The 24,741-nt window shown below is 33.6% G+C and overlaps 6 non-coding genes across 6 annotated transcripts; all 6 read left to right on the forward strand.

Moving 5' to 3' along the window:
- The first annotated feature begins 494 nt into the window (after positions 1-494).
- TRNAL-CAA (transfer RNA leucine (anticodon CAA)) lies at positions 495-603 on the forward strand. Its single transcript has 2 exons — positions 495-532; positions 558-603. It is a non-coding gene; the product is annotated as a tRNA-Leu (tRNA).
- Positions 604-5,106: 4,503 nt separating this feature from the next.
- Positions 5,107-5,215, forward strand: TRNAL-CAA (transfer RNA leucine (anticodon CAA)). Its single transcript has 2 exons — positions 5,107-5,144; positions 5,170-5,215. It is a non-coding gene; the product is annotated as a tRNA-Leu (tRNA).
- Positions 5,216-8,565: 3,350 nt separating this feature from the next.
- On the forward strand, positions 8,566-8,674 carry TRNAL-CAA (transfer RNA leucine (anticodon CAA)). The gene is made up of 2 exons: positions 8,566-8,603; positions 8,629-8,674. It is a non-coding gene; the product is annotated as a tRNA-Leu (tRNA).
- A 6,809-nt stretch (positions 8,675-15,483) lies between these two features.
- TRNAL-CAA (transfer RNA leucine (anticodon CAA)) lies at positions 15,484-15,592 on the forward strand. The gene is made up of 2 exons: positions 15,484-15,521; positions 15,547-15,592. It is a non-coding gene; the product is annotated as a tRNA-Leu (tRNA).
- A 3,350-nt stretch (positions 15,593-18,942) lies between these two features.
- On the forward strand, positions 18,943-19,051 carry TRNAL-CAA (transfer RNA leucine (anticodon CAA)). The gene is made up of 2 exons: positions 18,943-18,980; positions 19,006-19,051. It is a non-coding gene; the product is annotated as a tRNA-Leu (tRNA).
- A 3,350-nt stretch (positions 19,052-22,401) lies between these two features.
- On the forward strand, positions 22,402-22,510 carry TRNAL-CAA (transfer RNA leucine (anticodon CAA)). The gene is made up of 2 exons: positions 22,402-22,439; positions 22,465-22,510. It is a non-coding gene; the product is annotated as a tRNA-Leu (tRNA).
- Positions 22,511-24,741: the final 2,231 nt, after the last annotated feature.

The raw sequence follows: 24,741 nt of genomic DNA on the forward strand, positions 1-24,741 counted from the left end.
TTTCTGTGAAGTAATTTTTCTTCAAATTTCCTCTAAGTCTACCTCCCTTCAGTTTCAGTGCATGTCCTCATGTTCTTGTACATCTCTTCCTTTGAAGAATAAATATTGTTTGCACAACATTCTTTTAGTATTCAGTAATCTAAACATAAAACACAAGAATAATTGGCATCGAAAGTATTTTAAGGCTCTTAGACTTTACATATAACATGATATACAATTTTCTCCTAAGACAAACTAATCTGTTCTGCTAGGATGAAGACCTTAGTAAAGGGTGGCAACAGTAATTTTGAAGGATAACACTTTAGCTTGAGCCATTTTTCCTAAATAATGTTATTTAAGAAACAGCTTTTAGAGAAAATGCATAAATCTAAGATCTTGATTTAATGACCCCTTTTTCAACAAGTCCAAATTATTTGTCAAAATCACAATCAAAAATATAAATAGTAAAATGATAAACCCTAACAGGATGCAGGTTCGGATATACTGATGTGCTTGTCAGGATGGCCGAGTGGTCTAAGGCGCCAGACTCAAGATTCTACTCTTCCAGTTAATGGGAATTCTAGTCTCTGTAAAGAGGCGTGGGTTCAAATCCCACTTCTGACAATATTTTCTTACTCTTTGGTTATGTTTTACACTCAAAATGACCGACATTGAGAAGTATGCTCAGGACATCCACAGTCTTTCAATCTTTCCTCTCCCAGACATTGATATCTTGATCCCATTTATTTCTCAGCAATATGAAGCACAATGATTGAATGAATTAAAGGGCATAGAAACTTGTAAAGACCTAAGAATTGATCGATTTTCCCATCTGCATTCCAATCAAGATCAAATTACATTAGAGTTAAATTAATTAAATTATTCTTAAATGATAAAGACACTATGATTAGTTTTAAATTTCTAAAGTTCAGTTCATATAGAAATTGGCTATTGAAATAATGTATTACATAGAAACAGAATTTGATGGCAGATAAGAACCACTTGGCCCATGTAGTCTGCTCCTTTTCATGTATCCTTTAGGCAACTTCAACCATATTTGCTCCTTACATTTCTCTTAAGGATATTCTTATGCCTATCCAAAGCATGTTTAAATTGTTTCACCGTTTAGCTTCAACAACATTGGATGGGAGGCTTTTCTATTTATCAACTACCCTTTCTGTGAAGTAATTTTTCTTCAAATTTCCTCTAAGTCTACCTCCCTTCAGTTTCAGTGCATGTCCTCATGTTCTTGTACATCTCTTCCTTTGAAGAATAAGTATTTTTTGCACAACATTCTTTTAGTATTCAGTAATCTAAACATAAAACACAAGAATAATTGGCATCGAAAGTATTTTAAGGCTCTTAGACTTTACATATAACATGATATACAATTTACTTCTAAGACAAACTAATCTGTTCTGCTAGGATGAAGACCTTAGTAAAGGGTGGCAACAGTAATTTTGAAGGATAACACTTTAGCTTGAGCCATTTTTCCTAAATAATGTTATTTTAGAAACAGCTTTTAGAGGAAATGCATTAATCTAAGATCTTGATTTAATGACCCCTTTTTCAACAAGTCCAAATTATTTGTAAAAATCACAATCAAAAATATAAATAGTAAAATGATAAACCCTAACAGGAAGCAGGTTTGGATATACTGATGTGCTTGTCAGGATGGCCGAGCGGTCTAAGACACCAGACTCAAGATTCTACTCTTCCAGTTAATGGGAATTCTGGTCTCTGTAAAGAGGCGTAGGTTCAAATCCCATTTCTGACAATATATTTTTGCTCTTTGGTTATGTTTTACACTCAGAATGACTGACATTGAGAAGTATGCTCAGGACATCCACAGTCTTTCAATCTTTCCTCTCCCAGACATTGATATCTTGATCCCATTTATTTCTCAGCAATATGAAGCACAATGATTGAATGAATTAAAGGGCATAGAAACTTTTAAAGACCTAAGAATTGATCGATTTTCCCATCTGCATTCCAATCAAGATCAAATTACATTAGACTTAAATTAATTAAATTATTCTTAAATGATAAAGACACTATGATTAGTTTTAAAATTCTAAAGTTCAGTTCATATAGAAATTGGCTATTGAAATAATGTATTACATAGAAACAGAATTTGATGGCAGATAAGAACCACTTGGCCCATGTAGTCTGCTCCTTTTCATGTATCCTTTAGGCAACTTCATCCATATTTGCTCCTTACATTTCTCTTAAGGATATTCTTATGCCTATCCAAAGCGTGTTTAAATTGTTTCACCGTTTAGCTTCAACAACATTGGATGGGAGGCTTTTCTATTTATCAACTACCCTTTCTGTGAAGTAATTTTTCTTCAAATTTCCTCTAAGTCTACCTCCCTCCAGTTTCAGTGCATGTCCTCGTGTTCTTGTACATCTCTTCCTTTGAAGAATAAGTATTGTTTGCACTACATTCTTTTAGTATTCAGTAATCTAAACATAAAACACAAGAATAATTGGCATCGAAAGTATTTTAAGGCTCTTAGACTTTACATATAACATGATATACAATTTACTTCTAAGACAAACTAATCTGTTCTGCTAGGATGAAGACCTTAGTAAAGGGTGGCAACAGTAATTTTGAAGGATAACACTTTAGCTTGAGCCATTTTTCCTAAATAATGTTATTTTAGAAACAGCTTTTAGAGGAAATGCATTAATCTAAGATCTTGATTTAATGACCCCTTTTTCAACAAGTCCAATTTATTTGTAAAAATCACAATCAAAAATATAAATAGTAAATTGATAAACCCTAACAGACAGCAGGTTCGGACATACGGATGTGCTTGTCAGGATGGCCGAGCGGTCTAAGGGGCCAGACTCAAGATTCTACTCTTCCAGTTAATGGGAATTCTGGTCTCTGTAAAGAGGCGTTGGTTCAAATCCCACTTCTGACAATATTTTCTTGCTCTTTGGTTATGTTTTACACTCAAAATGACCGACATTGAGAAGTATGCTCAGGACATCCACAGTCTTTCAATCTTTCCTCTCCCAGACATTGATATCTTGATCCCATTTATTTCTAAGCAATATGAAGCACAATGATTGAATGAATTAAAGGGCATAGAAACTGTTAAAGACCTAAGAATTGATCGATTTTCCCATCTACATTCCAATCAAGATCAAATTACATTAGACTTAAATTAATTAAATTATTCTTAAATGATAAAGACACTATGATTAGTTTTAAAATTCTAAAGTTCAGTTCATGTAGAAATTGACTGTTGAAATAATGTTTTACATAGAAACAGAATTTGATGGCAGATAAGAACCACTTGGCCCACGTAGTCTGCTCCTTTTCATGTATCCTTTAGGCAACTTCAATCCTATTTGCTCCTTACATTTCTCTTAAGGATATTCTTATGCCTATCCCAAGCATGTTTAAATTGTTTCACCATTTAGCTTCAACAACATCGGATGGGAGGCTTTTCTATTTATCAACTACCCTTTCTGTGAAGTAATTTTTCTTCAAATTTCCTCTAAGTCTACCTCCCTCCAGTTTCAGTGCATGTCCTCGTGTTCTTGTACATCTCTTCCTTTGAAGAATAAGTATTGTTTGCACAACATTCTTTTAGTATTCAGTAATCTAAACATAAAACACAAGAATAATTGGCATCGAAAGTATTTTAAGGCTCTTAGACTTTACATATAAAGTGATATACAATTTACTTCTAAGACAAACTAATCTGTTCTGCTAGGATGAAGACCTTAGTAAAGGGTGGCAACAGTAATTTTGAAGGATAACACTTTAGCTTGAGCCATTTTTCCTAATTAATGTTATTTAAGAAACAGCTTTTAGAGGAAATGCATTAATCTAAGATCTTGATTTAATGACCCCATTTTCAACAAGGCCAAATTATTTGTCAAAATCACAATCAAAAATATAAATAGTAAAATGATAAACCCTAACAGGAAGCAGGTTTGGACATACTGATGTGCATGTCAGGATGGCCGAGCGGTCTAAGGGGCCAGACTCAAGATTCTACTCTTCCAGTTAATGGGAATTCTGGTCTCTGTAAAGAGGCGTGGGTTCAAATTCCACTTCTGACAATATTTTCTTGCTCTTTGGTTATGTTTTACACTCAAAATGACTGACATTGAGAAGTATGCTCAGGACATCCACAGTCTTTCAATCTTTCCTCTCCCAGACATTGATATCTTGATCCCATTTATTTCTAAGCAATATGAAGCACAATGATTGAATGAATTAAAGGGCATTGAAACTTTTAAAGACCTAAGAATTGATCGATTTTCCCATCTACATTCCAATCAAGATCAAATTACATTAGAGTTAAATTAATTAAATTATTCTTAAATGATAAAGACACTATGATTAGTTTTAAAATTCTAAAGTTCAGTTCATGTAGAAATTGGCGGTTGAAATAATGTTTTACATAGAAACAGAATTTGATGGCAGATAAGAACCACTTGGCCCACGTAGTCTGCTACTTTTCATGTATCCTTTAGGCAACTTCAACCCTATTTGCTCCTTACATTTCTTTTAAGGATATTCTTATGCCTATCCCAAGCATATTTAAATTGTTTCACCATTTAGCTTCAACAACATTGGATGGGAGGCTTTTCTATTTATCAATTACCCTTTCTGTGAAGTAATTTTTCTTCAAATTTCCTCTAAGTCTACCTCCCTTCAGTTTCAGTGCATGTCCTCATGTTCTTGTACATCTCTTCCTTTGAAGAATAAATATTGTTTGCACAACATTCTTTTAGTATTCAGTAATCTAAACATAAAACACAAGAATAATTGGCATCGAAAGTATTTTAAGGCTCTTAGACTTTACATATAACATGATATACAATTTTCTCCTAAGACAAACTAATCTGTTCTGCTAGGATGAAGACCTTAGTAAAGGGTGGCAACAGTAATTTTGAAGGATAACACTTTAGCTTGAGCCATTTTTCCTAAATAATGTTATTTAAGAAACAGCTTTTAGAGGAAATGCATAAATCTAAGATCTTGATTTAATGACCCCTTTTTCAACAAGTCCAAATTATTTGTCAAAATCACAATCAAAAATATAAATAGTAAAATGATAAACCCTAACAGGAAGCAGGTTCGGATATACTGATGTGCTTGTCAGGATGGCCGAGTGGTCTAAGGCGCCAGACTCAAGATTCTACTCTTCCAGTTAATGGGAATTCTAGTCTCTGTAAAGAGGCGTGGGTTCAAATCCCACTTCTGACAATATTTTCTTACTCTTTGGTTATGTTTTACACTCAAAATGACCGACATTGAGAAGTATGCTCAGGACATCCACAGTCTTTCAATCTTTCCTCTCCCAGACATTGATATCTTGATCCCATTTATTTCTCAGCAATATGAAGCACAATGATTGAATGAATTAAAGGGCATAGAAACTTGTAAAGACCTAAGAATTGATCGATTTTCCCATCTGCATTCCAATCAAGATCAAATTACATTAGAGTTAAATTAATTAAATTACTCTTAAATGATAAAGACACTATGATTAGTTTTAAATTTCTAAAGTTCAGTTCATATAGAAATTGGCTATTGAAATAATGTATTACATAGAAACAGAATTTGATGGCAGATAAGAACCACTTGGCCCATGTAGTCTGCTCCTTTTCATGTATCCTTTAGGCAACTTCAACCATATTTGCTCCTTACATTTCTCTTAAGGATATTCTTATGCCTATCCAAAGCATGTTTAAATTGTTTCACCGTTTAGCTTCAACAACATTGGATGGGAGGCTTTTCTATTTATCAACTACCCTTTCTGTGAAGTAATTTTTCTTCAAATTTCCTCTAAGTCTACCTCCCTTCAGTTTCAGTGCATGTCCTCATGTTCTTGTACATCTCTTCCTTTGAAGAATAAGTATTTTTTGCACAACATTCTTTTAGTATTCAGTAATCTAAACATAAAACACAAGAATAATTGGCATCGAAAGTATTTTAAGGCTCTTAGACTTTACATATAACATGATATACAATTTACTTCTAAGACAAACTAATCTGTTCTGCTAGGATGAAGACCTTAGTAAAGGGTGGCAACAGTAATTTTGAAGGATAACACTTTAGCTTGAGCCATTTTTCCTAAATAATGTTATTTTAGAAACAGCTTTTAGAGGAAATGCATTAATCTAAGATCTTGATTTAATGACCCCTTTTTCAACAAGTCCAAATTATTTGTAAAAATCACAATCAAAAATATAAATAGTAAAATGATAAACCCTAACAGGAAGCAGGTTTGGATATACTGATGTGCTTGTCAGGATGGCCGAGCGGTCTAAGACACCAGACTCAAGATTCTACTCTTCCAGTTAATGGGAATTCTGGTCTCTGTAAAGAGGCGTAGGTTCAAATCCCATTTCTGACAATATATTTTTGCTCTTTGGTTATGTTTTACACTCAGAATGACTGACATTGAGAAGTATGCTCAGGACATCCACAGTCTTTCAATCTTTCCTCTCCCAGACATTGATATCTTGATCCCATTTATTTCTCAGCAATATGAAGCACAATGATTGAATGAATTAAAGGGCATAGAAACTTTTAAAGACCTAAGAATTGATCGATTTTCCCATCTGCATTCCAATCAAGATCAAATTACATTAGACTTAAATTAATTAAATTATTCTTAAATGATAAAGACACTATGATTAGTTTTAAAATTCTAAAGTTCAGTTCATATAGAAATTGGCTATTGAAATAATGTATTACATAGAGACAGAATTTGATGGCAGATAAGAACCACTTGGCCCATGTAGTCTGCTCCTTTTCATGTATCCTTTAGGCAACTTCATCCATATTTGCTCCTTACATTTCTCTTAAGGATATTCTTATGCCTATCCGAAGCGTGTTTAAATTGTTTCACCGTTTAGCTTCAACAACATTGGATGGGAGGCTTTTCTATTTATCAACTACCCTTTCTGTGAAGTAATTTTTCTTCAAATTTCCTCTAAGTCTACCTCCCTCCAGTTTCAGTGCATGTCCTCGTGTTCTTGTACATCTCTTCCTTTGAAGAATAAGTATTGTTTGCACTACATTCTTTTAGTATTCAGTAATCTAAACATAAAACACAAGAATAATTGGCATCGAAAGTATTTTAAGGCTCTTAGACTTTACATATAACATGATATACAATTTACTTCTAAGACAAACTAATCTGTTCTGCTAGGATGAAGACCTTAGTAAAGGGTGGCAACAGTAATTTTGAAGGATAACACTTTAGCTTGAGCCATTTTTCCTAAATAATGTTATTTTAGAAACAGCTTTTAGAGGAAATGCATTAATCTAAGATCTTGATTTAATGACCCCTTTTTCAACAAGTCCAAATTATTTGTAAAAATCACAATCAAAAATATAAATAGTAAATTGATAAACCCTAACAGACAGCAGGTTCGGACATACGGATGTGCTTGTCAGGATGGCCGAGCGGTCTAAGGGGCCAGACTCAAGATTCTACTCTTCCAGTTAATGGGAATTCTGGTCTCTGTAAAGAGGCGTTGGTTCAAATCCCACTTCTGACAATATTTTCTTGCTCTTTGGTTATGTTTTACACTCAAAATGACCAACATTGAGAAGTATGCTCAGGACATCCACAGTCTTTCAATCTTTCCTCTCCCAGACATTGATATCTTGATCCCATTTAATTCTAAGCAATATGAAGCACAATGATTGAATGAATTAAAGGGCATAGAAACTGTTAAAGACCTAAGAATTGATCGATTTTCCCATCTACATTCCAATCAAGATCAAATTACATTAGACTTAAATTAATTAAATTATTCTTAAATGATAAAGACACTATGATTAGTTTTAAAATTCTAAAGTTCAGTTCATGTAGAAATTGACTGTTGAAATAATGTTTTACATAGAAACAGAATTTGATGGCAGATAAGAACCACTTGGCCCACGTAGTCTGCTCCTTTTCATGTATCCTTTAGGCAACTTCAATCCTATTTGCTCCTTACATTTCTCTTAAGGATATTCTTATGCCTATCCAATGCGTGTTTAAATTGTTTCACCATTTAGCTTCAACAACATTGGATGGGAGGCTTTTCTATTTATCAATTACCCTTTCTGTGAAGTAATTTTTCTTCAAATTTCCTCTAAGTCTACCTCCCTTCAGTTTCAGTGCATGTCCTCATGTTCTTGTACATCTCTTCCTTTGAAGAATAAATATTGTTTGCACAACATTCTTTTAGTATTCAGTAATCTAAACATAAAACACAAGAATAATTGGCATCGAAAGTATTTTAAGGCTCTTAGACTTTACATATAACATGATATACAATTTTCTCCTAAGACAAACTAATCTGTTCTGCTAGGATGAAGACCTTAGTAAAGGGTGGCAACAGTAATTTTGAAGGATAACACTTTAGCTTGAGCCATTTTTCCTAAATAATGTTATTTAAGAAACAGCTTTTAGAGGAAATGCATAAATCTAAGATCTTGATTTAATGACCCCTTTTTCAACAAGTCCAAATTATTTGTCAAAATCACAATCAAAAATATAAATAGTAAAATGATAAACCCTAACAGGAAGCAGGTTCGGATATACTGATGTGCTTGTCAGGATGGCCGAGTGGTCTAAGGCGCCAGACTCAAGATTCTACTCTTCCAGTTAATGGGAATTCTAGTCTCTGTAAAGAGGCGTGGGTTCAAATCCCACTTCTGACAATATTTTCTTACTCTTTGGTTATGTTTTACACTCAAAATGACCGACATTGAGAAGTATGCTCAGGACATCCACAGTCTTTCAATCTTTCCTCTCCCAGACATTGATATCTTGATCCCATTTATTTCTCAGCAATATGAAGCACAATGATTGAATGAATTAAAGGGCATAGAAACTTGTAAAGACCTAAGAATTGATCGATTTTCCCATCTGCATTCCAATCAAGATCAAATTACATTAGAGTTAAATTAATTAAATTATTCTTAAATGATAAAGACACTATGATTAGTTTTAAATTTCTAAAGTTCAGTTCATATAGAAATTGGCTATTGAAATAATGTATTACATAGAAACAGAATTTGATGGCAGATAAGAACCACTTGGCCCATGTAGTCTGCTCCTTTTCATGTATCCTTTAGGCAACTTCAACCATATTTGCTCCTTACATTTCTCTTAAGGATATTCTTATGCCTATCCAAAGCATGTTTAAATTGTTTCACCGTTTAGCTTCAACAACATTGGATGGGAGGCTTTTCTATTTATCAACTACCCTTTCTGTGAAGTAATTTTTCTTCAAATTTCCTCTAAGTCTACCTCCCTTCAGTTTCAGTGCATGTCCTCATGTTCTTGTACATCTCTTCCTTTGAAGAATAAGTATTTTTTGCACAACATTCTTTTAGTATTCAGTAATCTAAACATAAAACACAAGAATAATTGGCATCGAAAGTATTTTAAGGCTCTTAGACTTTACATATAACATGATATACAATTTACTTCTAAGACAAACTAATCTGTTCTGCTAGGATGAAGACCTTAGTAAAGGGTAGCAACAGTAATTTTGAAGGATAACACTTTAGCTTGAGCCATTTTTCCTAAATAATGTTATTTTAGAAACAGCTTTTAGAGGAAATGCATTAATCTAAGATCTTGATTTAATGACCCCTTTTTCAACAAGGCCAAATTATTTGTCAAAATCACAATCAAAAATATAAATAGTAAAATGATAAACCCTAACAGGAAGCAGGTTTGGATATACTGATGTGCTTGTCAGGATGGCCGAGCGGTCTAAGACACCAGACTCAAGATTCTACTCTTCCAGTTATTGGGAATTCTGGTCTCTGTAAAGAGGCGTAGGTTCAAATCCCATTTCTGACAATATATTTTTGCTCTTTGGTTATGTTTTACACTCAGAATGACTGACATTGAGAAGTATGCTCAGGACATCCACAGTCTTTCAATCTTTCCTCTCCCAGACATTGATATCTTGATCCCATTTATTTCTCAGCAATATGAAGCACAATGATTGAATGAATTAAAGGGCATAGAAACTTTTAAAGACCTAAGAATTGATCGATTTTCCCATCTGCATTCCAATCAAGATCAAATTACATTAGAGTTAAATTAATTAAATTATTCTTAAATGATAAAGACACTATGATTAGTTTTAAAATTCTAAAGTTCAGTTCATATAGAAATTGGCTATTGAAATAATGTATTACATAGAAACAGAATTTGATGGCAGATAAGAACCACTTGGCCCATGTAGTCTGCTCCTTTTCATGTATCCTTTAGGCAACTTCATCCATATTTGCTCCTTACATTTCTCTTAAGGATATTCTTATGCCTATCCGAAGCGTGTTTAAATTGTTTCACCGTTTAGCTTCAACAACATTGGATGGGAGGCTTTTCTATTTATCAACTACCCTTTCTGTGAAGTAATTTTTCTTCAAATTTCCTCTAAGTCTACCTCCCTCCAGTTTCAGTGCATGTCCTCGTGTTCTTGTACATCTCTTCCTTTGAAGAATAAGTATTGTTTGCACTACATTCTTTTAGTATTCAGTAATCTAAACATAAAACACAAGAATAATTGGCATCGAAAGTATTTTAAGGCTCTTAGACTTTACATATAACATGATATACAATTTACTTCTAAGACAAACTAATCTGTTCTGCTAGGATGAAGACCTTAGTAAAGGGTGGCAACAGTAATTTTGAAGGATAACACTTTAGCTTGAGCCATTTTTCCTAAATAATGTTATTTTAGAAACAGCTTTTAGAGGAAATGCATTAATCTAAGATCTTGATTTAATGACCCCTTTTTCAACAAGTCCAAATTATTTGTAAAAATCACAATCAAAAATATAAATAGTAAATTGATAAACCCTAACAGACAGCAGGTTCGGACATACTGATGTGCTTGTCAGGATGGCCGAGCGGTCTAAGGCGCCAGACTCAAGATTCTACTCTTTCAGTTAATGGGAATTCTGGTCTCTGTAAAGAGGCGTTGGTTCAAATCCCACTTCTGACAATATTTTCTTGCTCTTTGGTTATGTTTTACACTCAAAATGACCGACATTGAGAAGTATGCTCAGGACATCCACAGTCTTTCAATCTTTCCTCTCCCAGACATTGATATCTTGATCCCATTTATTTCTAAGCAATATGAAGCACAATGATTGAATGAATTAAAGGGCATAGAAACTGTTAAAGACCTAAGAATTGATCGATTTTCCCATCTACATTCCAATCAAGATCAAATTACATTAGACTTAAATTAATTAAATTATTCTTAAATGATAAAGACACTATGATTAGTTTTAAAATTCTAAAGTTCAGTTCATGTGGAAATTGACTGTTGAAATAATGTTTTACATAGAAACAGAATTTGATGGCAGATAAGAACCACTTGGCCCACGTAGTCTGCTCCTTTTCATGTATCCTTTAGGCAACTTCAATCCTATTTGCTCCTTACATTTCTCTTAAGGATATTCTTATGCCTATCCCAAGCATGTTTAAATTGTTTCACCATTTAGCTTCAACAACATCGGATGGGAGGCTTTTCTATTTATCAACTACCCTTTCTGTGAAGTAATTTTTCTTCAAATTTCCTCTAAGTCTACCTCCCTCCAGTTTCAGTGCATGTCCTCGTGTTCTTGTACATCTCTTCCTTTGAAGAATAAGTATTGTTTGCACTACATTCTTTTAGTATTCAGTAATCTAAACATAAAACACAAGAATAATTGGCATCGAAAGTATTTTAAGGCTCTTAGACTTTACATATAACATGATATACAATTTACTTCTAAGACAAACTAATCTGTTCTGCTAGGATGAAGACCTTAGTAAAGGGTGGCAACAGTAATTTTGAAGGATAACACTTTAGCTTGAGCCATTTTTCCTAAATAATGTTATTTTAGAAACAGCTTTTAGAGGAAATGCATTAATCTAAGATCTTGATTTAATGACCCCTTTTTCAACAAGTCCAAATTATTTGTAAAAATCACAATCAAAAATATAAATAGTAAATTGATAAACCCTAACAGACAGCAGGTTCGGACATACGGATGTGCTTGTCAGGATGGCCGAGCGGTCTAAGGCGCCAGACTCAAGATTCTACTCTTCCAGTTAATGGGAATTCTGGTCTCTGTAAAGAGGCGTTGGTTCAAATCCCACTTCTGACAATATTTTCTTGCTCTTTGGTTATGTTTTACACTCAAAATGACCGACATTGAGAAGTATGCTCAGGACATCCACAGTCTTTCAATCTTTCCTCTCCCAGACATTGATATCTTGATCCCATTTATTTCAAAGCAATATGAAGCACAATGATTGAATGAATTAAAGGGCATAGAAACTGTTAAAGACCTAAGAATTGATCGATTTTCCCATCTACATTCCAATCAAGATCAAATTACATTAGACTTAAATTAATTAAATTATTCTTAAATGATAAAGACACTATGATTAGTTTTAAAATTCTAAAGTTCAGTTCATGTAGAAATTGACTGTTGAAATAATGTTTTACATAGAAACAGAATTTGATGGCAGATAAGAACCACTTGGCCCACGTAGTCTGCTCCTTTTCATGTATCCTTTAGGCAACTTCAATCCTATTTGCTCCTTACATTTCTCTTAAGGATATTCTTATGCCTATCCCAAGCATGTTTAAATTGTTTCACCATTTAGCTTCAACAACATCGGATGGGAGGCTTTTCTATTTATCAACTACCCTTTCTGTGAAGTAATTTTTCTTCAAATTTCCTCTAAGTCTACCTCCCTCCAGTTTCAGTGCATGTCCTCGTGTTCTTGTACATCTCTTCCTTTGAAGAATAAGTATTGTTTGCACAACATTCTTTTAGTATTCAGTAATCTAAACATAAAACACAAGAATAATTGGCATCGAAAGTATTTTAAGGCTCTTAGACTTTACATATAACGTGATATACAATTTACTTCTAAGACAAACTAATCTGTTCTGCTAGGATGAAGACCTTAGTAAAGGGTGGCAACAGTAATTTTGAAGGATAACACTTTAGCTTGAGCCATTTTTCCTAAATAATGTTATTTAAGAAACAGCTTTTAGAGGAAATGCATTAATCTAAGATCTTGATTTAATGACCCCATTTTCAACAAGGCCAAATTATTTGTCAAAATCACAATCAAAAATATAAATAGTAAAATGATAAACCCTAACAGGAAGCAGGTTTGGACATACTGATGTGCATGTCAGGATGGCCGAGCGGTCTAAGGGGCCAGACTCAAGATTCTACTCTTCCAGTTAATGGGAATTCTGGTCTCTGTAAAGAGGCGTGGGTTCAAATTCCACTTCTGACAATATTTTCTTGCTCTTTGGTTATGTTTTACACTCAAAATGACTGACATTGAGAAGTATGCTCAGGACATCCACAGTCTTTCAATCTTTCCTCTCCCAGACATTGATATCTTGATCCCATTTATTTCTAAGCAATATGAAGCACAATGATTGAATGAATTAAAGGGCATTGAAACTTTTAAAGACCTAAGAATTGATCGATTTTCCCATCTACATTCCAATCAAGATCAAATTACATTAGACTTAAATTAATTAAATTATTCTTAAATGATAAAGACACTATGATTAGTTTTAAAATTCTAAAGTTCAGTTCATGTAGAAATTGACTGTTGAAATAATGTTTTACATAGAAACAGAATTTGATGGCAGATAAGAACCACTTGGCCCACGTAGTCTGCTCCTTTTCATGTATCTTTTAGGCAACTTCAATCCTATTTGCTCCTTACATTTCTCTTAAGGATATTCTTATGCCTATCCCAAGCATGTTTAAATTGTTTCACCATTTAGCTTCAACAACATCGGATGGGAGGCTTTTCTATTTATCAACTACCCTTTCTGTGAAGTAATTTTTCTTCAAATTTCCTCTAAGTCTACCTCCCTCCAGTTTCAGTGCATGTCCTCGTGTTCTTGTACATCTCTTCCTTTGAAGAATAAGTATTGTTTGCACAACATTCTTTTAGTATTCAGTAATCTAAACATAAAACACAAGAATAATTGGCATCGAAAGTATTTTAAGGCTCTTAGACTTTACATATAAAGTGATATACAATTTACTTCTAAGACAAACTAATCTGTTCTGCTAGGATGAAGACCTTAGTAAAGGGTGGCAACAGTAATTTTGAAGGATAACACTTTAGCTTGAGCCATTTTTCCTAATTAATGTTATTTAAGAAACAGCTTTTAGAGGAAATGCATTAATCTAAGATCTTGATTTAATGACCCCATTTTCAACAAGGCCAAATTATTTGTCAAAATCACAATCAAAAATATAAATAGTAAAATGATAAACCCTAACAGGAAGCAGGTTTGGACATACTGATGTGCATGTCAGGATGGCCGAGCGGTCTAAGGGGCCAGACTCAAGATTCTACTCTTCCAGTTAATGGGAATTCTGGTCTCTGTAAAGAGGCGTGGGTTCAAATTCCACTTCTGACAATATTTTCTTGCTCTTTGGTTATGTTTTACACTCAAAATGACTGACATTGAGAAGTATGCTCAGGACATCCACAGTCTTTCAATCTTTCCTCTCCCAGACATTGATATCTTGATCCCATTTATTTCTAAGCAATATGAAGCACAATGATTGAATGAATTAAAGGGCATTGAAACTTTTAAAGACCTAAGAATTGATCGATTTTCCCATCTACATTCCAATCAAGATCAAATTACATTAGACTTAAATTAATTAAATTATTCTTAAATGATAAAGACACTATGATTAGTTTTAAAATTCTAAAGTTCAGTTCATGTAGAAATTGGCGGTTGAAATAATGTTTTACATAGAAACAGAATTTGATGGCAGATAAGAACCACTTGGCCCACGTAGTCTGCTACTTTTCATGTATCCTTTAGGCAACTTCAACCCTATTTGCTCCTTACATTTCTTTTAAGGATATTCTTATGCCTATCCCAAGCATATTTAAATTGTTTCACCATTTAGCTTCAACAACATTGGATGGGAGGCTTTTCTATTTATCAATTACCCTTTCTGTGAAGTAATTTTTCTTCAAATTTCCTCTAAGTCTACCTCCCTTCAGTTTCAGTGCATGTCCTCATGTTCTTGTACATCTCTTCCTTTGAAGAATAAATATTGTTTGCACAACATTCTTTTAGTATTCAGTAATCTAAACATAAAACACAAGAATAATTGGCATCGAAAGTATTTTAAGGCTCTTAGACTTTACATATAACATGATATACAATTTTCTCCTAAGACAAACTAATCTGTTCTGCTAGGATGAAGACCTTAGTAAAGGGTGGCAACAGTAATTTTGAAGGATAACACTTTAGCTTGAGCCATTTTTCCTAAATAATGTTATTTAAGAAACAGCTTTTAGAGGAAATGCATAAATCTAAGATCTTGATTTAATGACCCCTTTTTCAACAAGTCCAAATTATTTGTCAAAATCACAATCAAAAATATAAATAGTAAAATGATAAACCCTAACAGGAAGCAGGTTCGGATATACTGATGTGCTTGTCAGGATGGCCGAGTGGTCTAAGGCGCCAGACTCAAGATTCTACTCTTCCAGTTAATGGGAATTCTAGTCTCTGTAAAGAGGCGTGGGTTCAAATCCCACTTCTGACAATATTTTCTTACTCTTTGGTTATGTTTTACACTCAAAATGACCGACATTGAGAAGTATGCTCAGGACATCCACAGTCTTTCAATCTTTCCTCTCCCAGACATTGATATCTTGATCCCATTTATTTCTCAGCAATATGAAGCACAATGATTGAATGAATTAAAGGGCATAGAAACTTGTAAAGACCTAAGAATTGATCGATTTTCCCATCTGCATTCCAATCAAGATCAAATTACATTAGAGTTAAATTAATTAAATTACTCTTAAATGATAAAGACACTATGATTAGTTTTAAATTTCTAAAGTTCAGTTCATATAGAAATTGGCTATTGAAATAATGTATTACATAGAAACAGAATTTGATGGCAGATAAGAACCACTTGGCCCATGTAGTCTGCTCCTTTTCATGTATCCTTTAGGCAACTTCAACCATATTTGCTCCTTACATTTCTCTTAAGGATATTCTTATGCCTATCCAAAGCATGTTTAAATTGTTTCACCGTTTAGCTTCAACAACATTGGATGGGAGGCTTTTCTATTTATCAACTACCCTTTCTGTGAAGTAATTTTTCTTCAAATTTCCTCTAAGTCTACCTCCCTTCAGTTTCAGTGCATGTCCTCATGTTCTTGTACATCTCTTCCTTTGAAGAATAAGTATTTTTTGCACAACATTCTTTTAGTATTCAGTAATCTAAACATAAAACACAAGAATAATTGGCATCGAAAGTATTTTAAGGCTCTTAGACTTTACATATAACATGATATACAATTTACTTCTAAGACAAACTAATCTGTTCTGCTAGGATGAAGACCTTAGTAAAGGGTGGCAACAGTAATTTTGAAGGATAACACTTTAGCTTGAGCCATTTTTCCTAAATAATGTTATTTTAGAAACAGCTTTTAGAGGAAATGCATTAATCTAAGATCTTGATTTAATGACCCCTTTTTCAACAAGTCCAAATTATTTGTAAAAATCACAATCAAAAATATAAATAGTAAAATGATAAACCCTAACAGGAAGCAGGTTTGGATATACTGATGTGCTTGTCAGGATGGCCGAGCGGTCTAAGACACCAGACTCAAGATTCTACTCTTCCAGTTAATGGGAATTCTGGTCTCTGTAAAGAGGCGTAGGTTCAAATCCCATTTCTGACAATATATTTTTGCTCTTTGGTTATGTTTTACACTCAGAATGACTGACATTGAGAAGTATGCTCAGGACATCCACAGTCTTTCAATCTTTCCTCTCCCAGACATTGATATCTTGATCCCATTTATTTCTCAGCAATATGAAGCACAATGATTGAATGAATTAAAGGGCATAGAAACTTTTAAAGACCTAAGAATTGATCGATTTTCCCATCTGCATTCCAATCAAGATCAAATTACATTAGACTTAAATTAATTAAATTATTCTTAAATGATAAAGACACTATGATTAGTTTTAAAATTCTAAAGTTCAGTTCATATAGAAATTGGCTATTGAAATAATGTATTACATAGAGACAGAATTTGATGGCAGATAAGAACCACTTGGCCCATGTAGTCTGCTCCTTTTCATGTATCCTTTAGGCAACTTCATCCATATTTGCTCCTTACATTTCTCTTAAGGATATTCTTATGCCTATCCGAAGCGTGTTTAAATTGTTTCACCGTTTAGCTTCAACAACATTGGATGGGAGGCTTTTCTATTTATCAACTACCCTTTCTGTGAAGTAATTTTTCTTCAAATTTCCTCTAAGTCTACCTCCCTCCAGTTTCAGTGCATGTCCTCGTGTTCTTGTACATCTCTTCCTTTGAAGAATAAGTATTGTTTGCACTACATTCTTTTAGTATTCAGTAATCTAAACATAAAACACAAGAATAATTGGCATCGAAAGTATTTTAAGGCTCTTAGACTTTACATATAACATGATATACAATTTACTTCTAAGACAAACTAATCTGTTCTGCTAGGATGAAGACCTTAGTAAAGGGTGGCAACAGTAATTTTGAAGGATAACACTTTAGCTTGAGCCATTTTTCCTAAATAATGTTATTTTAGAAACAGCTTTTAGAGGAAATGCATTAATCTAAGATCTTGATTTAATGACCCCTTTTTCAACAAGTCCAAATTATTTGTAAAAATCACAATCAAAAATATAAATAGTAAATTGATAAACCCTAACAGACAGCAGGTTCGGACATACGGATGTGCTTGTTAGGATGGCCGAGCGGTCTAAGGGGCCAGACTCAAGATTCTACTCTTCCAGTTAATGGGAATTCTGGTCTCTGTAAAGAGGCGTTGGTTCAAATCCCACTTCTGACAATATTTTCTTGCTCTTTGGTTATGTTTTACACTCAAAATGACCAACATTGAGAAGTATGCTCAGGACATCCACAGTCTTTCAATCTTTCCTCTCCCAGACATTGATATCTTGATCCCATTTATTTCTAAGCAATATGAAGCACAATGATTGAATGAATTAAAGGGCATAGAAACTGTTAAAGACCTAAGAATTGATCGATTTTCCCATCTACATTCCAATCAAGATCAAATTACATTAGACTTAAATTAATTAAATTATTCTTAAATGATAAAGACACTATGATTAGTTTTAAAATTCTAAAGTTCAGTTCATGTAGAAATTGACTGTTGAAATAATGTTTTACATAGAAACAGAATTTGATGGCAGATAAGAACCACTTGGCCCACGTAGTCTGCTCCTTTTCATGTATCCTTTAGGCAACTTCAATCCTATTTGCTCCTTACATTTCTCTTAAGGATATTCTTATGCCTATCCAATGCGTGTTTAAATTGTTTCACCATTTAGCTTCAACAACATTGGATGGGAGGCTTTTCTATTTATCAATTACCCTTTCTGTGAAGTAATTTTTCTTCAAATTTCCTCTAAGTCTACCTCCCTTCAGTTTCAGTGCATGTCCTCATGTTCTTGTACATCTCTTCCTTTGAAGAATAAATATTGTTTGCACAACATTCTTTTAGCATTCAGTAATCTAAACATAAAACACAAGAATAATTGGCATCGAAAGTATTTTAAGGCTCTTAGACTTTACATATAACATGATATACAATTTTCTCCTAAGACAAACTAATCTGTTCTGCTAGGATGAAGACCTTAGTAAAGGGTGGCAACAGTAATTTTGAAGGATAACACTTTAGCTTGAGCCATTTTTCCTAAATAATGTTATTTAAGAAACAGCTTTTAGAGGAAATGCATAAATCTAAGATCTTGATTTAATGACCCCTTTTTCAACAAGTCCAAATTATTTGTCAAAATCACAATCAAAAATATAAATAGTAAAATGATAAACCCTAACAGGAAGCAGGTTCGGATATACTGATGTGCTTGTCAGGATGGCCGAGTGGTCTAAGGCGCCAGACTCAAGATTCTACTCTTCCAGTTAATGGGAATTCTAGTCTCTGTAAAGAGGCGTGGGTTCAAATCCCACTTCTGACAATATTTTCTTACTCTTTGGTTATGTTTTACACTCAAAATGACCGACATTGAGAAGTATGCTCAGGACATCCACAGTCTTTCAATCTTTCCTCTCCCAGACATTGATATCTTGATCCCATTTATTTCTCAGCAATATGAAGCACAATGATTGAATGAATTAAAGGGCATAGAAACTTGTAAAGACCTAAGAATTGATCGATTTTCCCATCTGCATTCCAATCAAGATCAAATTACATTAGAGTTAAATTAATTAAATTATTCTTAAATGATAAAGACACTATGATTAGTTTTAAATTTCTAAAGTTCAGTTCATATAGAAATTGGCTATTGAAATAATGTATTACATAGAAACAGAATTTGATGGCAGATAAGAACCACTTGGCCCATGTAGTCTGCTCCTTTTCATGTATCCTTTAGGCAACTTCAACCATATTTGCTCCTTACATTTCTCTTAAGGATATTCTTATGCCTATCCCAAGCATGTTTAAATTGTTTCACCATTTAGCTTCAACAACATCGGATGGGAGGCTTTTCTATTTATCAACTACCCTTTCTGTGAAGTAATTTTTCTTCAAATTTCCTCTAAGTCTACCTCCCTCCAGTTTCAGTGCATGTCCTCGTGTTCTTGTACATCTCTTCCTTTGAAGAATAAGTATTGTTTGCACTACATTCTTTTAGTATTCAGTAATCTAAACATAAAACACAAGAATAATTGGCATCGAAAGTATTTTAAGGCTCTTAGACTTTACATATAACATGATATACAATTTACTTCTAAGACAAACTAATCTGTTCTGCTAGGATGAAGACCTTAGTAAAGGGTGGCAACAGTAATTTTGAAGGATAACACTTTAGCTTGAGCCATTTTTCCTAAATAATGTTATTTTAGAAACAGCTTTTAGAGGAAATGCATTAATCTAAGATCTTGATTTAATGACCCCTTTTTCAACAAGTCCAAATTATTTGTAAAAATCACAATCAAAAATATAAATAGTAAATTGATAAACCCTAACAGACAGCAGGTTCGGACATACGGATGTGCTTGTCAGGATGGCCGAGCGGTCTAAGGCGCCAGACTCAAGATTCTACTCTTCCAGTTAATGGGAATTCTGGTCTCTGTAAAGAGGCGTTGGTTCAAATCCCACTTCTGACAATATTTTCTTGCTCTTTGGTTATGTTTTACACTCAAAATGACCGACATTGAGAAGTATGCTCAGGACATCCACAGTCTTTCAATCTTTCCTCTCCCAGACATTGATATCTTGATCCCATTTATTTCTAAGCAATATGAAGCACAATGATTGAATGAATTAAAGGGCATAGAAACTGTTAAAGACCTAAGAATTGATCGATTTTCCCATCTACATTCCAATCAAGATCAAATTACATTAGACTTAAATTAATTAAATTATTCTTAAATGATAAAGACACTATGATTAGTTTTAAAATTCTAAAGTTCAGTTCATGTAGAAATTGACTGTTGAAATAATGTTTTACATAGAAACAGAATTTGATGGCAGATAAGAACCACTTGGCCCACGTAGTCTGCTCCTTTTCATGTATCCTTTAGGCAACTTCAATCCTATTTGCTCCTTACATTTCTCTTAAGGATATTCTTATGCCTATCCCAAGCATGTTTAAATTGTTTCACCATTTAGCTTCAACAACATCGGATGGGAGGCTTTTCTATTTATCAACTACCCTTTCTGTGAAGTAATTTTTCTTCAAATTTCCTCTAAGTCTACCTCCCTCCAGTTTCAGTGCATGTCCTCGTGTTCTTGTACATCTCTTCCTTTGAAGAATAAGTATTGTTTGCACAACATTCTTTTAGTATTCAGTAATCTAAACATAAAACACAAGAATAATTGGCATCGAAAGTATTTTAAGGCTCTTAGACTTTACATATAACGTGATATACAATTTACTTCTAAGACAAACTAATCTGTTCTGCTAGGATGAAGACCTTAGTAAAGGGTGGCAACAGTAATTTTGAAGGATAACACTTTAGCTTGAGCCATTTTTCCTAAATAATGTTATTTAAGAAACAGCTTTTAGAGGAAATGCATTAATCTAAGATCTTGATTTAATGACCCCATTTTCAACAAGGCCAAATTATTTGTCAAAATCACAATCAAAAATATAAATAGTAAAATGATAAACCCTAACAGGAAGCAGGTTTGGACATACTGATGTGCATGTCAGGATGGCCGAGCGGTCTAAGGGGCCAGACTCAAGATTCTACTCTTCCAGTTAATGGGAATTCTGGTCTCTGTAAAGAGGCGTGGGTTCAAATTCCACTTCTGACAATATTTTCTTGCTCTTTGGTTATGTTTTACACTCAAAATGACTGACATTGAGAAGTATGCTCAGGACATCCACAGTCTTTCAATCTTTCCTCTCCCAGACATTGATATCTTGATCCCATTTATTTCTAAGCAATATGAAGCACAATGATTGAATGAATTAAAGGGCATTGAAACTTTTAAAGACCTAAGAATTGATCGATTTTCCCATCTACATTCCAATCAAGATCAAATTACATTAGACTTAAATTAATTAAATTATTCTTAAATGATAAAGACACTATGATTAGTTTTAAAATTCTAAAGTTCAGTTCATGTAGAAATTGGCGGTTGAAATAATGTTTTACATAGAAACAGAATTTGATGGCAGATAAGAACCACTTGGCCCACGTAGTCTGCTACTTTTCATGTATCCTTTAGGCAACTTCAACCCTATTTGCTCCTTACATTTCTTTTAAGGATATTCTTATGCCTATCCCAAGCATATTTAAATTGTTTCACCATTTAGCTTCAACAACATTGGATGGGAGGCTTTTCTATTTATCAATTACCCTTTCTGTGAAGTAATTTTTCTTCAAATTTCCTCTAAGTGTACCTCCCTTTAGTTTCAGTGCATGTCCTCATGTTCTTGTACATCTCTTCCTTTGAAGAATAAATATTGTTTGCACAACATTCTTTTAGTATTCAGTAATCTAAACATAAAACACAAGAATAATTGGCATCGAAAATATTTTAAGGCTCTTAGACTTTACATATAACATGATATACAATTTTCTCCTAAGACAAACTAATCTGTTCTGCTAGGATGAAGACCTTAGTAAAGGGTGGCAACAGTAATTTTGAAGGATAACACTTTAGCTTGAGCCATTTTTCCTAAATAATGTTATTTAAGAAACAGCTTTTAGAGGAAATGCATAAATCTAAGATCTTGATTTAATGACCCCTTTTTCAACAAGTCCAAATTATTTGTCAAAATCACAATCAAAAATATAAATAGTAAAATGATAAACCCTAACAGGAAGCAGGTTCGGATATACTGATGTGCTTGTCAGGATGGCCGAGTGGTCTAAGGCGCCAGACTCAAGATTCTACTCTTCCAGTTAATGGGAATTCTAGTCTCTGTAAAGAGGCGTGGGTTCAAATCCCACTTCTGACAATATTTTCTTACTCTTTGGTTATGTTTTACACTCAAAATGACCGACATTGAGAAGTATGCTCAGGACATCCACAGTCTTTCAATCTTTCCTCTCCCAGACATTGATATCTTGATCCCATTTATTTCTCAGCAATATGAAGCACAATGATTGAATGAATTAAAGGGCATAGAAACTTGTAAAGACCTAAGAATTGATCGATTTTCCCATCTGCATTCCAATCAAGATCAAATTACATTAGAGTTAAATTAATTAAATTATTCTTAAATGATAAAGACACTATGATTAGTTTTAAATTTCTAAAGTTCAGTTCATATAGAAATTGGCTATTGAAATAATGTATTACATAGAAACAGAATTTGATGGCAGATAAGAACCACTTGGCCCATGTAGTCTGCTCCTTTTCATGTATCCTTTAGGCAACTTCAACCATATTTGCTCCTTACATTTCTCTTAAGGATATTCTTATGCCTATCCAAAGCATGTTTAAATTGTTTCACCGTTTAGCTTCAACAACATTGGATGGGAGGCTTTTCTATTTATCAACTACCCTTTCTGTGAAGTAATTTTTCTTCAAATTTCCTCTAAGTCTACCTCCCTTCAGTTTCAGTGCATGTCCTCATGTTCTTGTACATCTCTTCCTTTGAAGAATAAGTATTTTTTGCACAACATTCTTTTAGTATTCAGTAATCTAAACATAAAACACAAGAATAATTGGCATCGAAAGTATTTTAAGGCTCTTAGACTTTACATATAACATGATATACAATTTACTTCTAAGACAAACTAATCTGTTCTGCTAGGATGAAGACCTTAGTAAAGGGTGGCAACAGTAATTTTGAAGGATAACACTTTAGCTTGAGCCATTTTTCCTAAATAATGTTATTTTAGAAACAGCTTTTAGAGGAAATGCATTAATCTAAGATCTTGATTTAATGACCCCTTTTTCAACAAGTCCAAATTATTTGTCAAAATCACAATCAAAAATATAAATAGTAAAATGATAAACCCTAACAGGAAGCAGGTTTGGATATACTGATGTGCTTGTCAGGATGGCCGAGCGGTCTAAGACACCAGACTCAAGATTCTACTCTTCCAGTTAATGGGAATTCTGGTCTCTGTAAAGAGGCGTAGGTTCAAATCCCATTTCTGACAATATATTTTTGCTCTTTGGTTATGTTTTACACTCAGAATGACTGACATTGAGAAGTATGCTCAGGACATCCACAGTCTTTCAATCTTTCCTCTCCCAGACATTGATATCTTGATCCCATTTATTTCTAAGCAATATGAAGCACAATGATTGAATGAATTAAAGGGCATAGAAACTGTTAAAGACCTAAGAATTGATCGATTTTCCCATCTACATTCCAATCAAGATCAAATTACATTAGACTTAAATTAATTAAATTATTCTTAAATGATAAAGACACTATGATTAGTTTTAAAATTCTAAAGTTCAGTTCATGTAGAAATTGACTGTTGAAATAATGTTTTACATAGAAACAGAATTTGATGGCAGATAAGAACCACTTGGCCCACGTAGTCTGCTCCTTTTCATGTATCCTTTAGGCAACTTCAATCCTATTTGCTCCTTACATTTCTCTTAAGGATATTCTTATGCCTATCCCAAGCATGTTTAAATTGTTTCACCATTTAGTTTCAACAACATCGGATGTGAGGCTTTTCTATTTATCAACTACCCTTTCTGTGAAGTAATTTTTCTTCAAATTTCCTCTAAGTCTACCTCCCTCCAGTTTCAGTGCATGTCCTCGTGTTCTTGTACATCTCTTCCTTTGAAGAATAAGTATTGTTTGCACTACATTCTTTTAGTATTCAGTAATCTAAACATAAAACACAAGAATAATTGGCATCGAAAGTATTTTAAGGCTCTTAGACTTTACATATAACATGATATACAATTTACTTCTAAGACAAACTAATCTGTTCTGGTAGGATGAAGACCTTAGTAAAGGGTGGCAACAGTAATTTTGAAGGATAACACTTTAGCTTGAGCCATTTTTCCTAAATAATGTTATTTTAGAAACAGCTTTTAGAGGAAATGCATTAATCTAAGATCTTGATTTAATGACCCCTTTTTCAACAAGGCCAAATTATTTGTCAAAATCACAATCAAAAATATAAATAGTAAAATGATAAACCCTAACAGGAAGCAGGTTTGGATATACTGATGTGCTTGTCAGGATGGCCGAGCGGTCTAAGACACCAGACT

The sequence above is a fragment of the Taudactylus pleione genome, unplaced genomic scaffold (assembly GCF_031769625.1).
Source record: "Taudactylus pleione unplaced genomic scaffold, aTauple2 ptg000612l, whole genome shotgun sequence".
In the NCBI taxonomy this organism is placed as follows: Eukaryota; Metazoa; Chordata; class Amphibia; order Anura; family Myobatrachidae; genus Taudactylus; species Taudactylus pleione.